Below are 26,115 nucleotides of genomic sequence, written 5' to 3' on the forward strand. Positions count from 1 at the left end.
TACAGTGAACCTGCACTGGTGCATCAGAATCTAATACTGGTCTCCCAGGAGCCGCTCAAACCACAAACTCTTAGAAGATTCACTCTTCCTATACTTAAGTTGGCATTGTGCCTTTTGTATTCAATTCCGATGCGATTTCTATGTTTCATCGTCAATGTGAAGGTCCAAGGGATACAGTAAACCTGGACTGGTGAATCGGAATCTAATTCTGGTCTCGCAGGAGCCGCTCAAACCACAAACTCTTAGAAGATTCACTCTTCTTGTACTTAAGTCGGCATTGTGCATTTTGTATTCAATTCCGATGCGATTTCTATGATTCATCGTCAATGTGAGGGTCCAAGGGATACAGTAAACCTGCACTGGTGCATCGGAATCTAATACTGGTCTCCCAGGAGCCACTCAACCGACAAACTCTTAGAAGATTCACTCTTCTTGTACTTAAGTCGGCATTGTAGCTTTTGTATTCAATTCCGATGCGATTTCTATGTTTCATCGTCAATGTGAAGGTCCAAGGGATACAGTAAACTTGCACTGGTGCATCGGAATCTAATACTGGTCTCCCAGGAGCCGCTCAAACAACAAACTCTTAGGAGATTCACTGTTCTCGTACTGAAGTCCGCATTGTGCCTTTTGTATTCAATTCCGATGCGATTTCTATGTTTCATCGTCAATGTGAAGGTATAAGGCATACAGTAAACCTGCACTGGTGCATCAGAATCTAATACTGGTCTCCCAGGAGCCGCTCAAATCGCAAACTCTTAGAAGATTCACTGTTCTTGTACTGAAGTCCGCATTGTGCCTTTTGTATTCAATTCCGATGCCATTTCTATGTTTCATCGTCAATGTGAAGGTCCATGGGATACAGTAAACCTGCACTGGTGCATCGGAATCTAATACTGGTCTCCCAGGAGCCACTCAAACCACAAACTCTTAGAAGATTCACTCTTCTTGTACTTAGGTCGGCATTGTGCCTTTTGTATTCAATTCCGATGCAATTTCTATGTTACATCGTTATTTTAAGGTCCAAGGGATACAGTAAACCTGCACTGGTGCATCGGAATCTAATACTGGTCTCCCAGGAGCCGCTCAACCCACAAACTCTTAGAAGATTCACTCTTCTTGTACTTAAGTCGGCATTGTGCCTTTTGTATTCAAATCCGATGCGATTTCTATGTTTCATCGTCAATGTGAAGGTCCAAGGGATACAGCAAACTAGCACTGGTGGATCGGAATCTAATACTGGTCTCCCAGGAGCCGCTCAACCCACAAACTCGTAGAAGATTCACTCTTCTTGTACTTAAGTCGGCATTGTGCCTTTTGTATTCAATTCCGATGCGATTTCTATGTTTCATCGTCAATTTATAGGTACAAGGGATACAGTAAACATGCACTGGTGCATTGGAATCTAATACTGGTCTCCCAGGAGCCGCTCAAACCACAAACTCTTAGAATTTTCACTCTTCCTATACTTAAGTCGGCATTGTGCCTTCTGTATTCAATTCCTATGCGATTTCCATGTGTCAGCGTCAATGTGAAGGTCCAAGGCATACAGAAAACCTGCACAGGTGCATCGGAATCTAATACTGGTCTCCCAGGAGCCGCTCAAACCACAAACTCTTAGAAGATTCACTCTTCTTGTAGTTAAGCCGGCATTGTGAATTTTGTATTCCATGCCGATGCGATTTCTATGTTTCATCGTCGATGTGAGGGTCCAAGGGATACACTAAACCTGCACTGGTGCATTGGAATCCAATACTGGTCTCCCTGGAGCCGCTCAAACCAAAAAACTCTTAGAAGATTCACTGTTCTTGTACTTAAGTCGGCATTGTGCCTTTTGTATTCAATTCCGATGCGATTTCTATGTTTCATCGTCAATGTGAAGGTCTAAGGGATACAGTGAACCTGCACTGGTGCATCGGAATCTAATACTGGTCACCCAGGAGCCGCTCAACCGACAAACTCTTAGAAGATTCACTCTTCTTGTACTTAAGTCGGCATTGTGCCTTTTGTATTCAATTCCGATGCGATTTCTATGTTTCATCGTCAATGTGAAGGTCCAAGGCATACAATAAACCTGCACTGGTGCATCAGAATCTAATACTGGTCTCCCAGGAGCCGCTCAAATCGCAAACTCTTAGAAGATTCACTCTTCTTGTACTTAAGTCGGCATTGTGCCTTTCGTATTCAATTCCGATGCGATTTCCATCTTTCATCGTCAATGTGAAGTTCCAAGGGATACAGTAAACATGCACTGGTGCATCGGAATCTAATACTGGTCTCCCAGGAGCCGCTCAAACCATAATTTCTTAGTAGATTCACTCTTCCTATACTTAAGTCGGCATTGTGCCTTTTCTATTCGATTCCGATGCGATTTCTATGTTTCATCGTCAATGTGAAGGTCCAAGGGATACAGTAAACCTGCACTGGTGCATCGGAATCTAATACTGGTCTCCCAGGAGTCGCTCAAACCACAAACTCTTAGAACATTCACTGCTCTTGTACTTAAGTCGGCATTGTGCCTTTTGTATTCAATTCCGATTTGATTTCTATGTTTCATCGTCAATGTGAAGGTCCAAGCGATACAGTAAACCTGCACTGGTGCATCGGAATCTAATACTGGTCTCCCAGGAGCCGCTCAAACCACAAAATCTTAGGAGATTCACTGTTCTCGTACTGAAGTCCGCATTGTGCCTTTTGTATTCAATTCCGATGCGATTTATATGTTTCATTGTCAATGTGAAAGTACAAGGGATGCAGTAAACCTGCACTGGTGCATCGGAATCTAATACTGGACTCTCAGGAGCCGCTCAAACCACAAACACTTAGAAGATTAAATCTTCCTATACTTAAGTCGGCATTGTGCTTTTTGTATTCAATTCCGATGCGATTTCTATGTTTCATCGTCAATGTGAAGGTCCAAGGGATGCAGTAAACCTGCACTGGTGCATCGGAATCTAATACTGGTCTCCCAGGAGCCGCTCAAACCACAAACTCTTAGAAGATTCACTCTTCTTGTACTTAAGTCGGCATTGTGCCTTTTGTATTCAATTCCGATGCGATTTCTATGTTTCATCGTCAATGTGAAGGTCTAAGGGATACAGTGAACCTGCACTGGTGCATCGGAATCTAATACTGGTCTCCCAGGAGCCGCTCAACCGACAAACTCTTAGAAGATTCACTCTTCTTGTACTTAAGTCGGCATTGTGCCTTTTGTATTCAATTCCGATGCGATTTCTATGTTTCATCGTCAATGTGAAGGTCGAAGGCATACAGTAAACCTGCACTGGTGCATCAGAATCTAATACTGGTCTCCCAGGAGCCGCTCAAATCGCAAACTCTTAGAAGATTCACTCTTCTTGTACTTAAGTCGGCATTGTGCCTTTCGTATTCAATTCCGATGCGATTTCCATCTTTCATCGTCAATGTGAAGTTCCAAGGGATACAGTAAACATGCACTGGTGCATCGGAATCTAATACTGGTCTCCCAGGAGCCGCTCAAACCATAATTTCTTAGTAGATTCACTCTTCCTATACTTAAGTCGGCATTGTGCCTTTTCTATTCGATTCCGATGCGATTTCTATGTTTCATCGTCAATGTGAAGGTCCAAGGGATACAGTAAACCTGCACTGGTGCATCGGAATCTAATACTGGTCTCCCAGGAGTCGCTCAAACCACAAACTCTTAGAACATTCACTGTTCTTGTACTTAAGTCGGCATTGTGCCTTTTGTATTCAATTCCGATTTGATTTCTATGTTTCATCATCAATGTGAAGGTCCAAGCGATACAGTAAACCTGCACTGGTGCATCGGAATCTAATACTGGTCTCCCAGGAGCCGCTCAAACCACAAAATCTTAGGAGATTCACTGTTCTCGTACTGAAGTCCGCATTGTGCCTTTTGTATTCAATTCCGATGCGATTTATATGTTTCATTGTCAATGTGAAAGTACAAGGGATACAGTAAACGTGCAGTGTTGCATCGGAATCTAATACTGGTCTCCCAGGAGCCGCTCAAACCACAAACTCTTAGAAGATTCACTGTTCTTGTACTGAAGTCCGCATTGTGCCTTTTGTATTCAATTCCGATGCGATTTCTAAGTTTCATCGTCAATGTGAAGGTCCAAGGGATACAGTAAACCTGCACTGGTGCATCGGAATCTAATACTGGACTCTCAGGAGCCGCTCAAACCACAAACTCTTAGAAGATTAAATCTTCCTATACTTAAGTCGGCATTGTGCTTTTTGTATTCAATTCCGATGCGATTTCTATGTTTCATCGTCAATGTGAAGGTCCAAGGGATGCAGTAAACCTGCACTGGTGCATCGGAATCTAATACTGGTCTCCCAGGAGCCGCTCAAACCACAAACTCTTAGAAGATTCACTCTCCTTGTACTTAAGTCGGCATTGTGCCTTTTGTATTCAATTCCGATGCGATTTCTATGTTTCATCGTCAATGTGATGGTCCAAGGGATACAGTGAACCTGCACTGGTGCATCGGAATCTAATACTGGTCTCCCAGGAGCCGCTCAACCGACAAACTCTTAGAAGATTCACTCTTCTTGTACTTAAGTCGGCATTGTGCCTTTTGTATTCAATTCCGATGCGATTTCTATGTTTCATCGTCAATGTGAAGGTCCAAGACATACAGTAAACCTGCACTGGTGCATCAGAATCTAATACTGGTCTCCCAGGAGCCGCTCAAATCGCAAACTCTTAGAAGATTCACTCTTCTTGTACTTAAGTCGGCATTGTGCCTTTCGTATTCAATTCCGATGCGATTTCTATCTTTCATCGTCAATGTGAAGTTCCAAGGGATACAGTAAACATGCACTGGTGCATCGGAATCTAATACTGGTCTCCCAGGAGCCGCTCAAACCATAAACTCTTAGTAGATTCACCCTTCCTATACTTAAGTCGGCATTGTGCCTTTGGAATTCAATTCCGATGCGATTTCTAAGTTTCATCGTCAATGTGAAGGTCCAAGGGATACAGTAAACCTGCACTGGTGCATCGGAATCTAATACTGGTCTCTCAGGAGCCGCTCAAACCACAAACTCTTAGAAGATTCACTGTTCTTGTACTGAAGTCCGCATTGTGCCTTTTGTATTCAATTCCGATGCAATTTTTATGTTTCATCGTCAATGTGAAGGTCCAAGGCATACAGTAAACCTGCACTGGTGCATCGGAATCTAATACTGGTCTCCCAGGAGCCGCACAAATCGCAAACTCTTAAAGATTCACTCTTCTTGTACTTAAGTCGGCATTGTGCTTTTTGTATTCAATTCCGATGCGATTACTGTGTTTCATCGTCAATGTGAAGGTCCAAGGGATACAGTAAACCTGCACTGGTGCATCGGAATCTAATACTGGACTCTCAGGAGCCGCTCAAACCACAAACACTTAGAAGATTAAATCTTCCTATACTTAAGTCGGCATTGTGCTTTTTGTATTCAATTCCGATGCGATTTCTATGTTTCATCGTCAATGTGAAGGTCCAAGGGATGCAGTAAACCTGCACTGGTGCATCGGAATCTAATACTGGTCTCCCAGGAGCCGCTCAAACCACAAACTCTTAGAAGATTCACTCTTCTTGTACTTAAGTCGGCATTGTGCCTTTTGTATTCAATTCCGATGCGATTTCTATGTTTCATCGTCAATGTGAAGGTCTAAGGGATACAGTGAACCTGCACTGGTGCATCGGAATCTAATACTGGTCTCCCAGGAGCCGCTCAACCGACAAACTCTTAGAAGATTCACTCTTCTTGTACTTAAGTCGGCATTGTGCCTTTTGTATTCAATTCCGATGCGATTTCTATGTTTCATCGTCAATGTGAAGGTCCAAGGCATACAGTAAACCTGCACTGGTGCATCAGAATCTAATACTGGTCTCCCAGGAGCCGCTCAAATCGCAAACTCTTAGAAGATTCACTCTTCTTGTACTTAAGTCGGCATTGTGCCTTTCGTATTCAATTCCGATGCGATTTCCATCTTTCATCGTCAATGTGAAGTTCCAAGGGATACAGTAAACATGCACTGGTGCATCGGAATCTAATACTGGTCTCCCAGGAGCCGCTCAAACCATAATTTCTTAGTAGATTCACTCTTCCTATACTTAAGTCGGCATTGTGCCTTTTCTATTCGATTCCGATGCGATTTCTATGTTTCATCGTCAATGTGAAGGTCCAAGGGATACAGTAAACCTGCACTGGTGCATCGGAATCTAATACTGGTCTCCCAGGAGTCGCTCAAACCACAAAGTCTTAGAACATTCACTGTTCTTGTACTTAAGTCGGCATTGTGCCTTTTGTATTCAATTCCGATTTGATTTCTATGTTTCATCATCAATGTGAAGGTCCAAGCGATACAGTAAACCTGCACTGGTGCATCGGAATCTAATACTGGTCTCCCAGGAGCCGCTCAAACCACAAAATCTTAGGAGATTCACTGTTCTCGTACTGAAGTCCGCATTGTGCCTTTTGTATTCAATTCCGATGCGATTTATATGTTTCATTGTCAATGTGAAAGTACAAGGGATACAGTAAACGTGCAGTGTTGCATCGGAATCTAATACTGGTCTCCCAGGAGCCGCTCAAACCACAAACTCTTAGAAGATTCACTGTTCTTGTACTGAAGTCCGCATTGTGCCTTTTGTATTCAATTCCGATGCGATTTCTAAGTTTCATCGTCTATGTGAAGGTCCAAGGGATACAGTAAACCTGCACTGGTGCATCGGAATCTAATACTGGACTCTCAGGAGCCGCTCAAACCACAAACTCTTAGAAGATTAAATCTTCCTATACTTAAGTCGGCATTGTGCTTTTTGTATTCAATTCCGATGCGATTTCTATGTTTCATCGTCAATGTGAAGGTCCAAGGGATGCAGTAAACCTGCACTGGTGCATCGGAATCTAATACTGGTCTCCCAGGAGCCGCTCAAACTACAAACTCTTAGAAGATTCACTCTCCTTGTACTTAAGTCGGCATTGTGCCTTTTGTATTCAATTCCGATGCGATGTCTATGTTTCATCGTCAATGTGATGGTCCAAGGGATACAGTGAACCTGCACTGGTGCATCGGAATCTAATACTGGTCTCCCAGGAGCCGCTCAACCGACAAACTCTTAGAAGATTCACTCTTCTTGTACTTAAGTCGGCATTGTGCCTTTTGTATTCAATTCCGATGCGATTTCTATGTTTCATCGTCAATGTGAAGGTCCAAGACATACAGTAAACCTGCACTGGTGCATCAGAATCTAATACTGGTCTCCCAGGAGCCGCTCAAATCGCAAACTCTTAGAAGATTCACTCTTCTTGTACTTAAGTCGGCATTGTGCCTTTCGTATTCAAATCCGATGCGATTTCTATCTTTCATCGTCAATGTGAAGTTCCAAGGGATACAGTAAACATGCACTGGTGCATCGGAATCTAATACTGGTCTCCCAGGAGCCGCTCAAACCATAAACTCTTAGTAGATTCACCCTTCCTATACTTAAGTCGGCATTGTGCCTTTGGAATTCAATTCCGATGCGATTTCTAAGTTTCATCGTGGATGTGAAGGTCCAAGGGATACAGTAAACCTGCACTGGTGCATCGGAATCTAATACTGGTCTCTCAGGAGCCGCTCAAACCACAAACTCTTAGAAGATTCACTGTTCTTGTACTGAAGTCCGCATTGTGCCTTTTGTATTCAATTCCGATGCAATTTTTATGTTTCATCGTCAATGTGAAGGTCCAAGGCATACAGTAAACCTGCACTGGTGAATCGGAATCTAATACTGGTCTCCCAGGAGCCGCACAAATCGCAAACTCTTAAAGATTCACTCTTCTTGTACTTAAGTCGGCATTGTGCTTTTTGTATTCAATTCCGATGCGATTACTGTGTTTCATCGTCAATGTGAAGGTCCAAGGGATACAGTAAACCTGCACTGGTGCATCGGAATCTAATACTGGTCTCCCAGGAGCCGCTCAAACCACAAACTCTTAGAAGATTCACTCTTCTTGTACTTAAGTCGGCATTGTGCATTGTGTATTCAATTCCGATGCGATTTCTATGTTTCATCGTCAATGTGAAGGTCAAAGGGATACAGTATTCTTGCACTGGTGCATCGGAATCTAATACTGGTCTCCCAGGAGCCGCTCAAACCACAAACTCTTAGAAGATTCACTCTTCTTGTACTTAAGTCTGCATTGTGGCTTTTGTATTCAATTCCGATGCGATTTCTATGTTTCATCGTCGATGTGTAGGTCCGAGGGATACAGAAAAACTGCACTCGTGCATCGGAATCTAATACTGGTCTCCCAGGAGCCGCTCAAACCACAAACTCTTAGAAGATTCACTCTTCTTGTACTTAAGTCGGCATTGTGCCTTTTATATTCAATTCCGATGCGATTTCTATGTTTCATCGACAATGTGAAGGTCCAAGGGATACAGTAAACCTGCACTGGTGGATCGGAATCTAATACTGGTCTCCCAGGAGCCGCGCAAACCACAAACTCTTAGAAGATTCACTCTTCTTGTACTTAAGTCGGAATTGTGCCTTTTATATTCAATTCCCATGCGATTTCTATGTTTCATCGTCAATGTGAAGGTCCAAGGGATACAGTAAACCTGCACTTGTGCATCGGAATCTAACACTGGTCTCCCAGGAGCCGCTCAAACAACAAACTCTTAGGAGATTCGCTGTTCTCGTACTGAAGTCCACATTGTGCCTTTTGTATTCAATTCCGATTTGATTTCTATGTTTCATCGTCAATGTGAAGGTCCAAGGCATACAGTAAACCTGCACTGGTGCATCGGAATCTAATACTGGTCTCCCAGGAGCCGCTAAAATCGCAAACTCTTAGAAGATTCACTCTTCTTGTACTTAAGTCGGCATTGTGCCTTTTGAATTCAATTCCGATGCGATTAATACGTTTCATCGTCAATGTGAAGGTCCAAGCGATACAGTAAACCTGCACTGGTGCATCGGAATCTAATACTGGTCTCCCAGGAGCCGCTCAAACCACAAAATCTTAGGAGATTCACTGTTCTCGTACTGAAGTCCGCATTGTGCCTTTTGTATTCAATTCCGATGCGATTTCTATGTTTCATCGTCAATGTGAAGGTCCAAGGCACACAGTAAACCTGCACCGGTGCATCGGAATCTAATACTGGTCTCCCAGGAGCCGCTTAAACCACAAACCCTTAGAAGATTCACTGTTCTTGTACTTAAGTCTATATTGAGCCCTTTGTATTCAATTCCGATGCGATTTCTATGTTTCATCGTCAATGTGAAGGTCCAAGGGATACAGTAAACTTCCACTGGTGCATCGGAATCTAATACTGGTCTCCCAGGAGCCGCACAACCCACAAACTCTTAGAAGATTCACTTTTCTTGTACTTAAGTCGGCATTGTGCCTTTTGTATTCAATTCCGATGCGATTTCTATGTTTCATCGTCAATGTGAAGGTCCAAGGGATACCGGAAACCTGCACTGGTGGATCGGAATCTAATACTGGTCTCCCAGGAGCCGCTCAAACCACAAACTCTTAGGAGATTCACTGTTCTCGTACTGAAGTCCGCATTGTGCCTTTTGTATTCAATTCCGATGCGATTTCTATGTTTCATGGTCAATGTGAAAGTACAAGGGATACAGTAAACGTGCAGTGGTGCATCGGAATCTAATACTGGTCTCCCAGGAGCCGCTCAAACCACAAACTCTTAGAAGATTCACTGTTCTTGTACTGCAGTCCACATTGTGCCTTTTGTATTCAATTCCGATGCGATTTCTAAGTTTCATCGTCATTGTGAAGGTCCAAGGGATACAGTAAACCTGCACTGGTGCATCGGAATCTAATACTGGTCTCTCAGGAGCCGCTCAAACCACAAAATCTTAGAAGATTCACTGTTCTTGTACTGAAGTCCGCATTGTGCCTTTTGTATTCAATTCCGATGCGATTTTTATGTTTCATCGTCAATGTGAAAGTCCAAGGGATACAGTAAACCTGCATTGGTGCATCGGAATCTAATACTGGTCTCCCAGGAGCCGCTCAAACCACAAACTCTTAGAAGATTCACTCTTCTTGTACTTAAGTCGGCATTGTGCCTTTTGTATTCAATTCCGATGCGATTTCTATGTTTCATCGTCAATGTGAAGGTCCAAGGGATACAGTAAACCTGCACTGGTGCATCGGAATCTAATACTGGTCTCCCAGGAGCCGCTCAAACCACAAACTCTTAGAAGTTTCACTGTACTTATACTAAAGTCGGCATTGTGCAATTTGTATTAAATTCCGATGCGATTTCTATGTTTCATCGTCAATGTGAGGGTCCAAGGGATACAGTAAACCTGCAGTGGTGCATCGGAATCCAATACTGGTCTCCCAGGATCCGCTCAAACCAAAAAACTCTTAGAAGATTCACTGTTCATGTACCGAAGTCCGCATTGTGCCGTTTGTATTCAATTCCGATGCGATTTCTATGTTTCATCGTCAATATGAAGGTCCAAGGTTTACAGTAAACCTGCACTGGTGCATCGGAATCTAATACTGGTTCCCAGGAGCCGCTCAAACCACAAAATCTTAGAAGATTCACTCTTCTTGTAAAGTCGGCATTGTGCATTTTGTATTCAATTCCGATGCGATTTCTATGTTTCATCGTCAATGTGAGGGTCCAAGGGATACAGTAAACCTGCACTGGTGCATCGGAATCTAATACTGCCATCCCAGGAGCCGCTGAAACCACAAACTCTTAGAAGATTCACTCTTCTTGTACTTAAGTCGGCATTGTGCCTTTTGTATTCAATTCCGATGCGATTTCTATGTTTCATCGTCAATTTATAGGTCCAAGGGATACAGTAAACCTGCACTGGTGCATCGGAATCTAATACTCGTCTCCCAGGAGACGCCCAAACCACAAACTCTTAGAAGATTCAGTCTTCCTATACTTAAGTCGGCATTGTGCCTTTTGTATTAAATTCCGATGCGATTTCTATGTCTCATCGTCAATGTGAAGGTCCAAGGGATACAGTAAACCTGCACTGGTGCATCTGAATATAATACTGGTCTCCCAGGAGCCGCTCAAACAACAAACTATTAGAAGATTCACTGTTCTTGTACTGAAATCCCCATTGTGCCTTTTTTATTCAATTCCGATGCGATTTCTATGTTTCATCGTCAATGTGAAGGTCCAAGGGATACAGTAAACCTGCACTGGTGCATCGGAATCTAATACTGGTCTCCCAGGAGACGTTCAAACCAAAAAACTCTTAGAAGATTCACTGTTCTTGTACCTAAGTCGGCATTGTGCCTTTTGTATTCGATTCCGATGCGATTTCTATGTTTCATCGTCAATGTGAAGGTCCAAGGGATACAGAAAACCTGCACTGGTGCATCGGAATCTAATACTGGTCTCCCAGGAGCTGCTCAAACCACAAACTCTTAGAAGATTCACTCTTCTTGTACTTAAGTCGGCATTGTGCCTTTTGTATTCAATTCCAATGCGATTTCTATGTTTCATCGTCAATTTATAGGTACAAGGGATACAGTAAACATGCACTGGTGCATTGGAATCTAATACTGGTCTCCCAGGAGCCGCTCAAACCACAAACTCTTAGAATTTTCACTCTTCCTACCCTTAAGTCGGCATTGTGCCTTTTGTATTCAATTCCTATGCGATTTCCATGTTTCATCGTCAATGTGAAGGTCCCAGGCATACAGAAAACCTGCACAGGTGCATCGGAATCTAATACTGGTCTCCCAGGAGCCGCTCAAACCACAAACTCTTAGAAGATTCACTCTTCTTGTAGTTAAGTCGGCATTGTGCATTTTGTATTCAATACCGATGCGATTTCTATGTTTCATCGTCAATGTGAAAGTCCAAGGGATACAGTAAACCTGCACTGGTGGATCGGAATCTAATACTGGTCTCCCAGGATCCGCTCAAACCACAAACACTTAGAAGATTGGCTCTTCTTGTACTGAAGTCAGCATTGTGCCTTTTGTATTCAATTCCGATGCGATATCTATGTTTCATCGTCAATGTGAAGGTCCAAGGGATACAGTAAACCTGCACTGGTGCATCGGAGTCTAATACTGGTCTCCCAGGAGCCGCTCAACCCACAAACTCTTAGAAGATTCACTCTTCTTGTACTTAAGTCGGCATTGTGCCTTTTGTATTCAATTGCGATGCGATTTCTATGTTTCATCGTCAATATGAAGGTCCAAGGGATACAGTAAACCTGCACTGGTGCATCTGAATCTAATACTGGTCTCCCAGGAGCCGCTGAAACCACAAACTCTTAGAAGATTCACTCTTCTTGTACTTAAGTCGGCATTGTGCCTTCTGTATTCAATTCCGATGCGATTTCTATGTTTCATCGTCAATGTGAAGGTCCAAGGGATACAGTAAACCTGCACTGGTGGATCGGAATCTAATACTTAGAAGATTCACTCTTATTGTACTTAAGTCGGCATTGTGTCTTTTGTATTCAATTCCGATGCGATTTCTATGTTTCATCGTCAATGTGAAGGTCCAAGGGATACAGTAAACCTGCACTGGTGGATCGGAATCTAATACTGGTCTCCGAGGAGCCGCTCAACCCACAAACTCTTAGAAGATTCACTCTTCTTGTACTTAAGTCGGCATTGTGCCATTTGTATTCAATTCCGATGCGATTTCTATGTTTCATCGTCAATGTGAAGGTCCAAGGGATACGGTAAACCTGCACTGGTGGATCGGAATCTAATACTGGTCTCCCAGGAGCCGCTCAACCCACAAACTCTTAGAAGATTCGCTCTTCTTGTACTTACGTCGGCATTGTGCCTTTTGTATTCAATTCCGATGCGATTTCTATGTTTCATCGTTAATGTAAAGGTCCAAGGGATACAGTAAACCGGCACTGGTGCATCGGAATCTAATACTGGTCTCCCAGGAACCGCTCAACCCACAAACTCTTAGAAGATTCACTCTTCTTGTACTTAAGTCGGCATTTTGCCTTTTGTATTCAATTCCGATGCGATTTCTATGTTTCATCGTCAATGTGAAGGTCCAAGGGACACAGTAAACCCGCAGTGGTGGATCGGATTCTAATACTGGTCTCCCAGGAGCCGCTCAAACCACAAACTCTTAGAAGATTCGCTCTTCTTGTACTGAAGTCAGCATTGTGCCTTTTGTATTCAATTCCGATGTGATTTCTGTGTTTCATCGTCAATGTGAAGGTCCAAGGGATACAGTAAACCTGCACTGGTGGATCGGAATCTAATACTGGTCTCCTAGGAGCCGCTCAAACCACAAACACTTAGAAGATTCGCTCTTCTTGTACTGAAGTCAGCATTGTGCCTTTTGTATTCAATTCCGATGCGATATCAATGTTTCATCATCAATGTGAAGGTCCAAGGGATACAGTAAACCTGCACTGGTGCATCGGAGTCTAATACTGGTCTCCCAGGAGCCGCTCAACCCACAAACTCTTAGAAGATTCACTCTTCTTGTACTTAAGTCGGCATTGTGCCTTTTGTAATCAATTCCGATGCGATTTCTATGTTTCATCGTCAATGTGAAGGTCCAAGGGATAAAGTAAACCTGCACTGGTGCATCAGAGTCTAATACTGGTCTCCCAGGAGCCGCTCAACCCACAAACTCTTAGAAGATTCACTCTTCTTGTACTTAAGTCGGCATTGTGCTTTTGTATTCATTTCCGATGCGATTTCTATGTTTCATCGTCAATGTGAAAGTCCAAGGGATACAGTAAACCTGCACTGGTTTATCGGAATCTAATACTGGTCTCCCAGGAGCTGCTCAAACCACAAACTCTTAGGAGATTCACTGTTCTCGTACTGAAGTCAGCATTGTGCCTTTTGTATTCAATTCCGATGCGATTTCTATGTTTCATCGTCAATGTGAAGGTCCAAGGGATACAGTAAACCTGCACTGGTTGATCGCAATCTAATACTGGTCTCCCAGGAGCCGCTCAAACCACAAACTCTTAGAAGATTCACTCTACCTATACTTAAGTCGACATTGTGCCTTTTGTATTCAATTCCGATGCGATTTCTATGTTTCATCGTCAATGTGAAAGTCCAAGGGATACAGTAAACCTGGACTGGTGCATCGGAATCTAATACTGGTCTCTCAGGAGCCGCTCAAACCACAAACTCTTAGAAGATTCACGCTTCTTGTACTTAAGTCGGCATTGCGCATCTTGTATTCAATTACGATGCGATTTCTATGTTTCATCGTCAATGTGAGGGTCCAAGGGATACAGTAAACCTGCACTGGTGCATCGGAATCTAATACTGGTCTCCCAGGAGCCGCTCAACCCACAAACTCTTAGAAGATTCACTCTTCCTATACTTAAGTCGGCATTGCGCCTTTTGTATTCAAATCCGATGCGATTACTATGATTCATCGTCAATGTGAAGGTCCAAGGGATACAATAAACCTGCACTGGTGGATCGGAATCTAATACTGGTCTCGCAGGAGCCGCTCAACCCACAAACTCTTAGAACATTCAATCTTCCTATACTTAAGTCGGCATTGTGCCTTTTGTATTCAATTCCGATGCGATTTCTATGTTTCATCGTCAATGTGAATGTCCAAGGGATACAGTAAACCTGCACTGGTGCTTCGGAATCTAATACTGGTCTCCCAGGAGCCGCTCAACCCACAAACTCTTAGAAGATTCACTCTTCTTGTACTTAAGTCGGCATTGTGGCTTTTGTATTCAATTCCGATGCGATTTCTATGTTTCATCGTCAATGTGAAGGTCCAAGGGATACAGTAAACCTGCACTGGTGCATCGGAATCTAATACTGGTCTCCCAGGAGCCGCACAACCCACAAACTCTTAGAAGATTCACTCTTCTTGTACTTAAGTCAACATTTTGCCTTTTGTATTCAATTCCGATGCGATTTCTATGTTTCATCGTCAATGTGAAGGTCTAAGGGATACAGTAAACCCGCACTGCTGGATCGGAATCTAATACTGGTCTCTCAGGAGCCGCTCAAACCACAAACTCTTAGAAGATTCGCTCTTCTTGTACTGAAGTCAGCATTGTGCCTTTTGTATTCAATTCCGATGCGATTTCTATGTTTCATCGTCAATGTGAAAGTCCAAGGGATACAGTAAACCTGCACTGGTGCATCGGAATCTAATACTGGTCTCCCAGGAGCCGCTCAAACCACAAACTCTTAGAAGATTCACTCTTCTTGTACTTAAGTCGGCATTGTGCCTTTTGTATTCAATTCCGATGCGATTTCTATGTTTCATCGTCAATGTGAAGGTCCAAGGGATACAGTAAACCTGCACTGGTGCATCGGAGTCTAATACTGGTCTCCCAGGAGCCGCTCAACCCACAAACTCTTAGAAGATTCACTCTTCTTGTACTTAAGTCGGCATTGTGCCTTTTGTTTTCAATTGCGATGCGATTTATATGTTTCATCGTCAATGTGTAGGTCCAAGGGATACAGTAAAACTGCACTGGTGCATCGGAATCTAATACTAGTGTCCCAGGAGCCGCTCAAACCACAAAGTCTTAGAAGATTCACTGTTCTCGTACCGAAGTCAGCATTGTGCTTTTTGTATTCAATTCCGATGCGATTTCTATGTTTCATCGTCAATGTGAAGGTCCAAGGCATACAGTAAACCTGCACTGGTGCATCGGAATCTAATACTGGTCTCCCAGGAGCCGCTGAAACCACAAACTCTTAGAAGATTCACTGTTCTTGTACTGTAGTCGGCATTGTGCCTTTTGTATTCAATTCCGATGCGATTTCTATGTTTCATCGTCAATGTGAAGGTCCAAGGGATACAGTAAACCTGCACTGGTGCATCGGAATCTAATACTAGTCTCCCAGGAGACGCTCAAACCACAAATTCTTTGAAGATTCACTCTTCTTGTACTTAAGTCGGCATCGTGCCTTTTATATTCAATTCCGATGCGATTTCTATGTTTCATCGTCAATGTGAAGGTCCAAGGGATACAGTAAACCTGCACTGGTTGATCGCAATCTAATACTGGTCTCCCAGGAGCCGCTCAAACCACAAACTCTTAGAAGATTCACTCTTCTTGTACTTAAGTCGGCATTGTGCCTTTTGTATTCAATTCCGATGCGATTTCTATGTTTCATCGTCAATGTGAAGGTCCAAGGGATACAGTAAACCTGCACTGGTGCATCGGAGTCTAATACTGGTCTCCCAGGAGCCGCTCAACCCACAAACTCTTAGAAGATTCACTCTTCTTGTACTTAAGTCGGCATTGTGCCTTTTGTTTTCAATTGCGATGCGATTTATATGTTTCATCGTCAATGTGTAGGTCCAAGGGATACAGTAAAACTGCACTGGTGCATCGGAATCTAATACTAGTGTCCCAGGAGCCGCTCAAACCACAAAGTCTTAGAAGATTCACTGTTCTCGTACCGAAGTCAGCATTGTGCTTTTTGTATTCAATTCCGATGCGATTTCTATGTTTCATCGTCAATGTGAAGGTCCAAGGCATACAGTAAACCTGCACTGGTGCATCGGAATCTAATACTGGTCTCCCAGGAGCCGCTGAAACCACAAACTCTTAGAAGATTCACTGTTCTTGTACTGTAGTCGGCATTGTGCCTTTTGTATTCAATTCCGATGCGATTTCTATGTTTCATCGTCAATGTGAAGGTCCAAGGGATACAGTAAACCTGCACTGGTGCATCGGAATCTAATACTAGTCTCCCAGGAGACGCTCAAACCACAAATTCTTTGAAGATTCACTCTTCTTGTACTTAAGTCGGCATCGTGCCTTTTATATTCAATTCCGATGCGATTTCTATGTTTCATCGTCAATGTGAAGGTCCAAGGGATACAGTAAACCTGCACTGGTTGATCGCAATCTAATACTGGTCTCCCAGGAGCCGCTCAACCCACAAACTCTTAGAACATTCAATCTTCCTATACTTAAGTCGGCATTGTGCCTTTTGTATTCAATTCCGATGCGATTTCTATGTTTCATCGTCAATGTGAATGTCCAAGGGATACAGTAAACCTGCACTGGTGCTTCGGAATCTAATACTGGTCTCCCAGGAGCCGCTCAACCCACAAACTCTTAGAAGATTCACTCTTCTTGTACTTAAGTCGGCATTGTGCCTTTTGTATTCAATTCCGATGCGATTTCTATGTTTCATCGTCAATGTGAAGGTCCAAGGGATACAGTAAACCTGCACTGGTGCATCGGAATCTAATACTGGTCTCCCAGGAGCCGCACAACCCACAAACTCTTAGAAGATTCACTCTTCTTGTACTTAAGTCAACATTTTGCCTTTTGTATTCAATTCCGATGCGATTTCTATGTTTCATCGTCAATGTGAAGGTCTAAGGGATACAGTAAACCCGCACTGCTGGATCGGAATCTAATACTGGTCTCTCAGGAGCCGCTCAAACCACAAACTCTTAGAAGATTCGCTCTTCTTGTACTGAAGTCAGCATTGTGCCTTTTGTATTCAATTCCGATGCGATTTCTATGTTTCATCGTCAATGTGAAAGTCCAAGGGATACAGTAAACCTGCACTGGTGCATCGGAATCTAATACTGGTCTCCCAGGAGCCGCTCAAACCACAAACTCTTAGAAGATTCACTCTTCTTGTACTTAAGTCGGCATTGTGCCTTTTGTATTCAATTCCGATGCGATTTCTATGTTTCATCGTCAATGTGAAGGTCCAAGGGATACAGTAAACCTGCACTGGTGCATCGGAGTCTAATACTGGTCTCCCAGGAGCCGCTCAACCCACAAACTCTTAGAAGATTCACTCTTCTTGTACTTAAGTCGGCATTGTGCCTTTTGTTTTCAATTGCGATGCGATTTATATGTTTCATCGTCAATGTGTAGGTCCAAGGGATACAGTAAAACTGCACTGGTGCATCGGAATCTAATACTAGTGTCCCAGGAGCCGCTCAAACCACAAAGTCTTAGAAGATTCACTGTTCTCGTACCGAAGTCAGCATTGTGCTTTTTGTATTCAATTCCGATGCGATTTCTATGTTTCATCGTCAATGTGAAGGTCCAAGGCATACAGTAAACCTGCACTGGTGCATCGGAATCTAATACTGGTCTCCCAGGAGCCGCTGAAACCACAAACTCTTAGAAGATTCACTGTTCTTGTACTGTAGTCGGCATTGTGCCTTTTGTATTCAATTCCGATGCGATTTCTATGTTTCATCGTCAATGTGAAGGTCCAAGGGATACAGTAAACCTGCACTGGTGCATCGGAATCTAATACTAGTCTCCCAGGAGACGCTCAAACCACAAATTCTTTGAAGATTCACTCTTCTTGTACTTAAGTCGGCATCGTGCCTTTTATATTCAATTCCGATGCGATTTCTATGTTTCATCGTCAATGTGAAGGTCCAAGGGATACAGTAAACCTGCACTGGTGCATCTGAATCTAATACTGGTCTCCCAGGAGCCGCTGAAACCACAAACTCTTAGAAGATTCACTCTTCTTGTACTTAAGTCGGCATTGTGCCTTCTGTATTCAATTCCGATGCGATTTCTATGTTTCATCGTCAATGTGAAGGTCCAAGGCATACAATAAACCCGCACTGCTGGATCGGAATCTAATACTGGTCTCTCAGGAGCCGCTCAAACCACAAACTCTTAGAAGATTCGCTCTTCTTGTACTGAAGTCAGCATTGTGCCTTTTGTATTCAATTCCGATGCGATTTCTATGTTTCATCGTCAATGTGAAAGTCCAAGGGATACAGTAAACCTGCACTGGTGCATCGGAATCTAATACTGGTCTCCCAGGAGCCGCTCAACCCGCAAACTCTTAGAAGATTCACTCTTCTTGTACTTAAGTCGGCATGTGCCTTTTGTATTCAATTCCGATGCGATTTCTATGTTTCATCGTCAATTTGAAGGTCCAAGAGATACAGTAAACCTGCACTGGTGCATCGAAATCTAATACTGGTCTCCCAGGAGCCGCTCAACCCACAAACTCTTAGAAGATTCACTCTTCTTGTACTTAAGTCGGCATTGTGCCTTTTGTATTCAAATCCGATGCGATTTCTATGTTTCATCGTCAATGTGACGGTCCAAGGGATACTGTAAACCTGCACTGGTGCATTGGAATCTAATACTGGTCTCCCAGGAGCCGCTCAAATCACAAACTCTTAGAAGATGCACTCTTCTTTATTTAAGTCGGCATTTTGCTTTTTTTGTATTCAATTCCGATGCGATTTCTATGTTTCATCGTCAATGTTAAGGTACAAGGGATACAGTTAACCTGCACTGGAGCACCGGAATCTAATACTGGTCTCCCAGGAGCCGCTCAAACCACAAACTCTTAGAAGGTTCACTCTCCTTGTACTTAAGTTGGCATTGTGCCTTTTGTATTCAATTCCGATGCGATTTCTATGTTTCATCGTCAATGTGAAGGTCCAAGGGATACCGGAAACCTGCACTGGTGGATCGGAATCTAATACCGGTCTCCCAGGAGCCGCTCAAACCACAAACACTTAGAAGATTCACTCTTCTTGTACTTAAGTCGGAATTGTGCCTTTTGTATTCAATTCCGATGCGATTTCTATGTTTCATCGTCAATGTGAAGGTCCAAGGGATACAGTGAACCTGCACTGGTGCATCGGAATCTAATACTGGTCTCCCAGGAGCCGCTCAAACCACAAACTCTTAGAAGATTCACTCTTCCTATACTTAAGTCGACATTCTGCCTTTTGTATTCAATTCCGTTGCGATTTCTATGTTTCATCGTCAATGTGAAATTCCAAGGGATACAGTAAACCTGGACATGTGCATCGGAATCTAATACTGGTCTCCCAGGAGCCGGTCAAACCACAAACTCTTAGAAGATTCACTCTTCTTGTACTTAAGTCGGCATTGTGCATTTTGTATTCAATTCCGATGCGATTTCTATGTTTCATCGTAAATGTGAGGCTCCAAGAGATACAGTAAACCTGCACTGGTGCATCGGAATCTAATACTGGTCTCCCAGGAGCCGCTCAACCCACAAACTATTAGAAGAGTCACTCTTCTTGTACTTAAGTCGGCATTGTGCCTTTTGTATTAAATTCCGATGCGATTTCTATGATTCATCGTCAATGTGAAGGTCCAAGGGATACAGTAAACGTGCACTGGTGCTTCGGAATCTAATACTGGTCTCCCAGGAGCCGCCCAAACCACAAACTCTTAGAAGATTCACTCTTCTTGTACTTAAGTCGGCATTGTGCCTTTTGTATTCAATTCCGATGCGATTTCTATGTTTCATCGTCAATGTGTAGGTCCAAGCGAAACAGTAAAACTGCACTGGTGCATCGGAATCTAATACTAGTCTCCCAGGAGCCGCTCAAACCACAAACTCTTAGAAGATTCACTGTTCTCGTACTGAAGTCAGCATTGTGCCTTTTGTATTCAATTCCGATGCGATTTCTATGTTTCATCGTCAATGTGAAGGTCCAAGGCATACAGTAAACCTGCACTGGTGGATCGGAATCTAATACTGGTCTCCCAGGAGCCGCTCAAACCACAAACTCTTAGGAGATTCACTCTTCTTGTATTTAAGTCGGCATTGTGCCTTTTGTATTCAATTCCGATGCGATTTCTATGTTTCATCGTCAATGTGAGGGTCCAAGGGATACAGTAAACCTGCACTGGTGAAACGGAATCTAATACTGGTCTCTCAGGAGCCGCTCAAACCACAAACTCTTAGAAGATTCACTGTTCTTGTACTGAAGTCGGCATTGTGCCTTTTGTATTCAATTCCGATGCGATTTCTATGTTTCATCGTCAATTTGAAGGTCCAAGGGATACAGTGAACCTGCACTGGTGCATCGGAATCTAATACTGGTCACCCAGGAGCCGCTCAACCGACAAACTCTTAGAAGATTCACTCTTCTTGTACTTAAGTCGGCATTGTGCCTTTTGTATTCAATTCCGATGCGATTTCTATGTTTCATCGTCAATGTGAAGGTCCAAGGCATACAATAAACCTGCACTGGTGCATCAGAATCTAATACTGGTCTCCCAGGAGCCGCTCAAATCGCAAACTCTTAGAAGATTCACTCTTCTTGTACTTAAGTCGGCATTGTGCCTTTCGTATTCAATTCCGATGCGATTTCCATCTTTCATCGTCAATGTGAAGTTCCAAGGGATACAGTAAACATGCACTGGTGCATCGGAATCTAATACTGGTCTCCCAGGAGCCGCTCAAACCATAATTTCTTAGTAGATTCACTCTTCCTATACTTAAGTCGGCATTGTGCCTTTTCTATTCGATTCCGATGCGATTTCTATGTTTCATCGTCAATGTGAAGGTCCAAGGGATACAGTAAACCTGCACTGGTGCATCGGAATCTAATACTGGTCTCCCAGGAGTCGCTCAAACCACAAACTCTTAGAACATTCACTGCTCTTGTACTTAAGTCGGCATTGTGCCTTTTGTATTCAATTCCGATTTGATTTCTATGTTTCATCGTCAATGTGAAGGTCCAAGCGATACAGTAAACCTGCACTGGTGCATCGGAATCTAATACTGGTCTCCCAGGAGCCGCTCAAACCACAAAATCTTAGGAGATTCACTGTTCTCGTACTGAAGTCCGCATTGTGCCTTTTGTATTCAATTCCGATGCGATTTATATGTTTCATTGTCAATGTGAAAGTACAAGGGATACAGTAAACGTGCAGTGTTGCATCGGAATCTAATACTGGTCTCCCAGGAGCCGCTCAAACCACAAACTCTTAGAAGATTCACTGTTCTTGTACTGAAGTCCGCATTGTGCCTTTTGTATTCAATTCCGATGCGATTTCTAAGTTTCATCGTCAATGTGAAGGTCCAAGGGATACAGTAAACCTGCACTGGTGCATCGGAATCTAATACTGGACTCTCAGGAGCCGCTCAAACCACAAACACTTAGAAGATTAAATCTTCCTATACTTAAGTCGGCATTGTGCTTTTTGTATTCAATTCCGATGCGATTTCTATGTTTCATCGTCAATGTGAAGGTCCAAGGGATGCAGTAAACCTGCACTGGTGCATCGGAATCTAATACTGGTCTCCCAGGAGCCGCTCAAACCACAAACTCTTAGAAGATTCACTCTTCTTGTACTTAAGTCGGCATTGTGCCTTTTGTATTCAATTCCGATGCGATTTCTATGTTTCATCGTCAATGTGAAGGTCTAAGGGATACAGTGAACCTGCACTGGTGCATCGGAATCTAATACTGGTCTCCCAGGAGCCGCTCAACCGACAAACTCTTAGAAGATTCACTCTTCTTGTACTTAAGTCGGCATTGTGCCTTTTGTATTCAATTCCGATGCGATTTCTATGTTTCATCGTCAATGTGAAGGTCCAAGGCATACAGTAAACCTGCACTGGTGCATCAGAATCTAATACTGGTCTCCCAGGAGCCGCTCAAATCGCAAACTCTTAGAAGATTCACTCTTCTTGTACTTAAGTCGGCATTGTGCCTTTCGTATTCAATTCCGATGCGATTTCCATCTTTCATCGTCAATGTGAAGTTCCAAGGGATACAGTAAACATGCACTGGTGCATCGGAATCTAATACTGGTCTCCCAGGAGCCGCTCAAACCATAATTTCTTAGTAGATTCACTCTTCCTATACTTAAGTCGGCATTGTGCCTTTTCTATTCGATTCCGATGCGATTTCTATGTTTCATCGTCAATGTGAAGGTCCAAGGGATACAGTAAACCTGCACTGGTGCATCGGAATCTAATACTGGTCTCCCAGGAGTCGCTCAAACCACAAACTCTTAGAACATTCACTGTTCTTGTACTTAAGTCGGCATTGTGCCTTTTGTATTCAATTCCGATTTGATTTCTATGTTTCATCATCAATGTGAAGGTCCAAGCGATACAGTAAACCTGCACTGGTGCATCGGAATCTAATACTGGTCTCCCAGGAGCCGCTCAAACCACAAAATCTTAGGAGATTCACTGTTCTCGTACTGAAGTCCGCATTGTGCCTTTTGTATTCAATTCCGATGCGATTTATATGTTTCATTGTCAATGTGAAAGTACAAGGGATACAGTAAACGTGCAGTGTTGCATCGGAATCTAATACTGGTCTCCCAGGAGCCGCTCAAACCACAAACTCTTAGAAGATTCACTGTTCTTGTACTGAAGTCCGCATTGTGCCTTTTGTATTCAATTCCGATGCGATTTCTAAGTTTCATCGTCAATGTGAAGGTCCAAGGGATACAGTAAACCTGCACTGGTGCATCGGAATCTAATACTGGACTCTCAGGAGCCGCTCAAACCACAAACTCTTAGAAGATTAAATCTTCCTATACTTAAGTCGGCATTGTGCTTTTTGTATTCAATTCCGATGCGATTTCTATGTTTCATCGTCAATGTGAAGGTCCAAGGGATGCAGTAAACCTGCACTGGTGCATCGGAATCTAATACTGGTCTCCCAGGAGCCGCTCAAACCACAAACTCTTAGAAGATTCACTCTCCTTGTACTTAAGTCGGCATTGTGCCTTTTGTATTCAATTCCGATGCGATTTCTATGTTTCATCGTCAATGTGATGGTCCAAGGGATACAGTGAACCTGCACTGGTGCATCGGAATCTAATACTGGTCTCCCAGGAGCCGCTCAACCGACAAACTCTTAGAAGATTCACTCTTCTTGTACTTAAGTCGGCATTGTGCCTTTTGTATTCAATTCCGATGCGATTTCTATGTTTCATCGTCAATGTGAAGGTCCAAGACATACAGTAAACCTGCACTGGTGCATCAGAATCTAATACTGGTCTCCCAGGAGCCGCTCAAATCGCAAACTCTTAGAAGATTCACTCTTCTTGTACTTAAGTCGGCATTGTGCCTTTCGTATTCAATTCCGATGCGATTTCTATCTTTCATCGTCAATGTGAAGTTCCAAGGGATACAGTAAACATGCACTGGTGCATCGGAATCTAATACTGGTCTCCCAGGAGCCGCTCAAACCATAAACTCTTAGTAGATTCACCCTTCCTATACTTAAGTCGGCATTGTGCCTTTGGAATTCAATTCCGATGCGATTTCTAAGTTTCATCGTCAATGTGAAGGTCCAAGGGATACAGTAAACCTGCACTGGTGCATCGGAATCTAATACTGGTCTCTCAGGAGCCGCTCAAACCACAAACTCTTAGAAGATTCACTGTTCTTGTACTGAAGTCCGCATTGTGCCTTTTGTATTCAATTCCGATGCAATTTTTATGTTTCATCGTCAATGTGAAGGTCCAAGGCATACAGTAAACCTGCACTGGTGCATCGGAATCTAATACTGGTCTCCCAGGAGCCGCACAAATCGCAAACTCTTAAAGATTCACTCTTCTTGTACTTAAGTCGGCATTGTGCTTTTTGTATTCAATTCCGATGCGATTACTGTGTTTCATCGTCAATGTGAAGGTCCAAGGGATACAGTAAACCTGCACTGGTGCATCGGAATCTAATACTGGACTCTCAGGAGCCGCTCAAACCACAAACACTTAGAAGATTAAATCTTCCTATACTTAAGTCGGCATTGTGCTTTTTGTATTCAATTCCGATGCGATTTCTATGTTTCATCGTCAATGTGAAGGTCCAAGGGATGCAGTAAACCTGCACTGGTGCATCGGAATCTAATACTGGTCTCCCAGGAGCCGCTCAAACCACAAACTCTTAGAAGATTCACTCTTCTTGTACTTAAGTCGGCATTGTGCCTTTTGTATTCAATTCCGATGCGATTTCTATGTTTCATCGTCAATGTGAAGGTCTAAGGGATACAGTGAACCTGCACTGGTGCATCGGAATCTAATACTGGTCTCCCAGGAGCCGCTCAACCGACAAACTCTTAGAAGATTCACTCTTCTTGTACTTAAGTCGGCATTGTGCCTTTTGTATTCAATTCCGATGCGATTTCTATGTTTCATCGTCAATGTGAAGGTCCAAGGCATACAGTAAACCTGCACTGGTGCATCAGAATCTAATACTGGTCTCCCAGGAGCCGCTCAAATCGCAAACTCTTAGAAGATTCACTCTTCTTGTACTTAAGTCGGCATTGTGCCTTTCGTATTCAATTCCGATGCGATTTCCATCTTTCATCGTCAATGTGAAGTTCCAAGGGATACAGTAAACATGCACTGGTGCATCGGAATCTAATACTGGTCTCCCAGGAGCCGCTCAAACCATAATTTCTTAGTAGATTCACTCTTCCTATACTTAAGTCGGCATTGTGCCTTTTCTATTCGATTCCGATGCGATTTCTATGTTTCATCGTCAATGTGAAGGTCCAAGGGATACAGTAAACCTGCACTGGTGCATCGGAATCTAATACTGGTCTCCCAGGAGTCGCTCAAACCACAAAGTCTTAGAACATTCACTGTTCTTGTACTTAAGTCGGCATTGTGCCTTTTGTATTCAATTCCGATTTGATTTCTATGTTTCATCATCAATGTGAAGGTCCAAGCGATACAGTAAACCTGCACTGGTGCATCGGAATCTAATACTGGTCTCCCAGGAGCCGCTCAAACCACAAAATCTTAGGAGATTCACTGTTCTCGTACTGAAGTCCGCATTGTGCCTTTTGTATTCAATTCCGATGCGATTTATATGTTTCATTGTCAATGTGAAAGTACAAGGGATACAGTAAACGTGCAGTGTTGCATCGGAATCTAATACTGGTCTCCCAGGAGCCGCTCAAACCACAAACTCTTAGAAGATTCACTGTTCTTGTACTGAAGTCCGCATTGTGCCTTTTGTATTCAATTCCGATGCGATTTCTAAGTTTCATCGTCTATGTGAAGGTCCAAGGGATACAGTAAACCTGCACTGGTGCATCGGAATCTAATACTGGACTCTCAGGAGCCGCTCAAACCACAAACTCTTAGAAGATTAAATCTTCCTATACTTAAGTCGGCATTGTGCTTTTTGTATTCAATTCCGATGCGATTTCTATGTTTCATCGTCAATGTGAAGGTCCAAGGGATGCAGTAAACCTGCACTGGTGCATCGGAATCTAATACTGGTCTCCCAGGAGCCGCTCAAACTACAAACTCTTAGAAGATTCACTCTCCTTGTACTTAAGTCGGCATTGTGCCTTTTGTATTCAATTCCGATGCGATGTCTATGTTTCATCGTCAATGTGATGGTCCAAGGGATACAGTGAAC

This window comes from Schistocerca nitens, chromosome 3 (genome assembly GCF_023898315.1).
Source record: "Schistocerca nitens isolate TAMUIC-IGC-003100 chromosome 3, iqSchNite1.1, whole genome shotgun sequence".
Lineage (NCBI taxonomy): Eukaryota > Metazoa > Arthropoda > Insecta > Orthoptera > Acrididae > Schistocerca > Schistocerca nitens.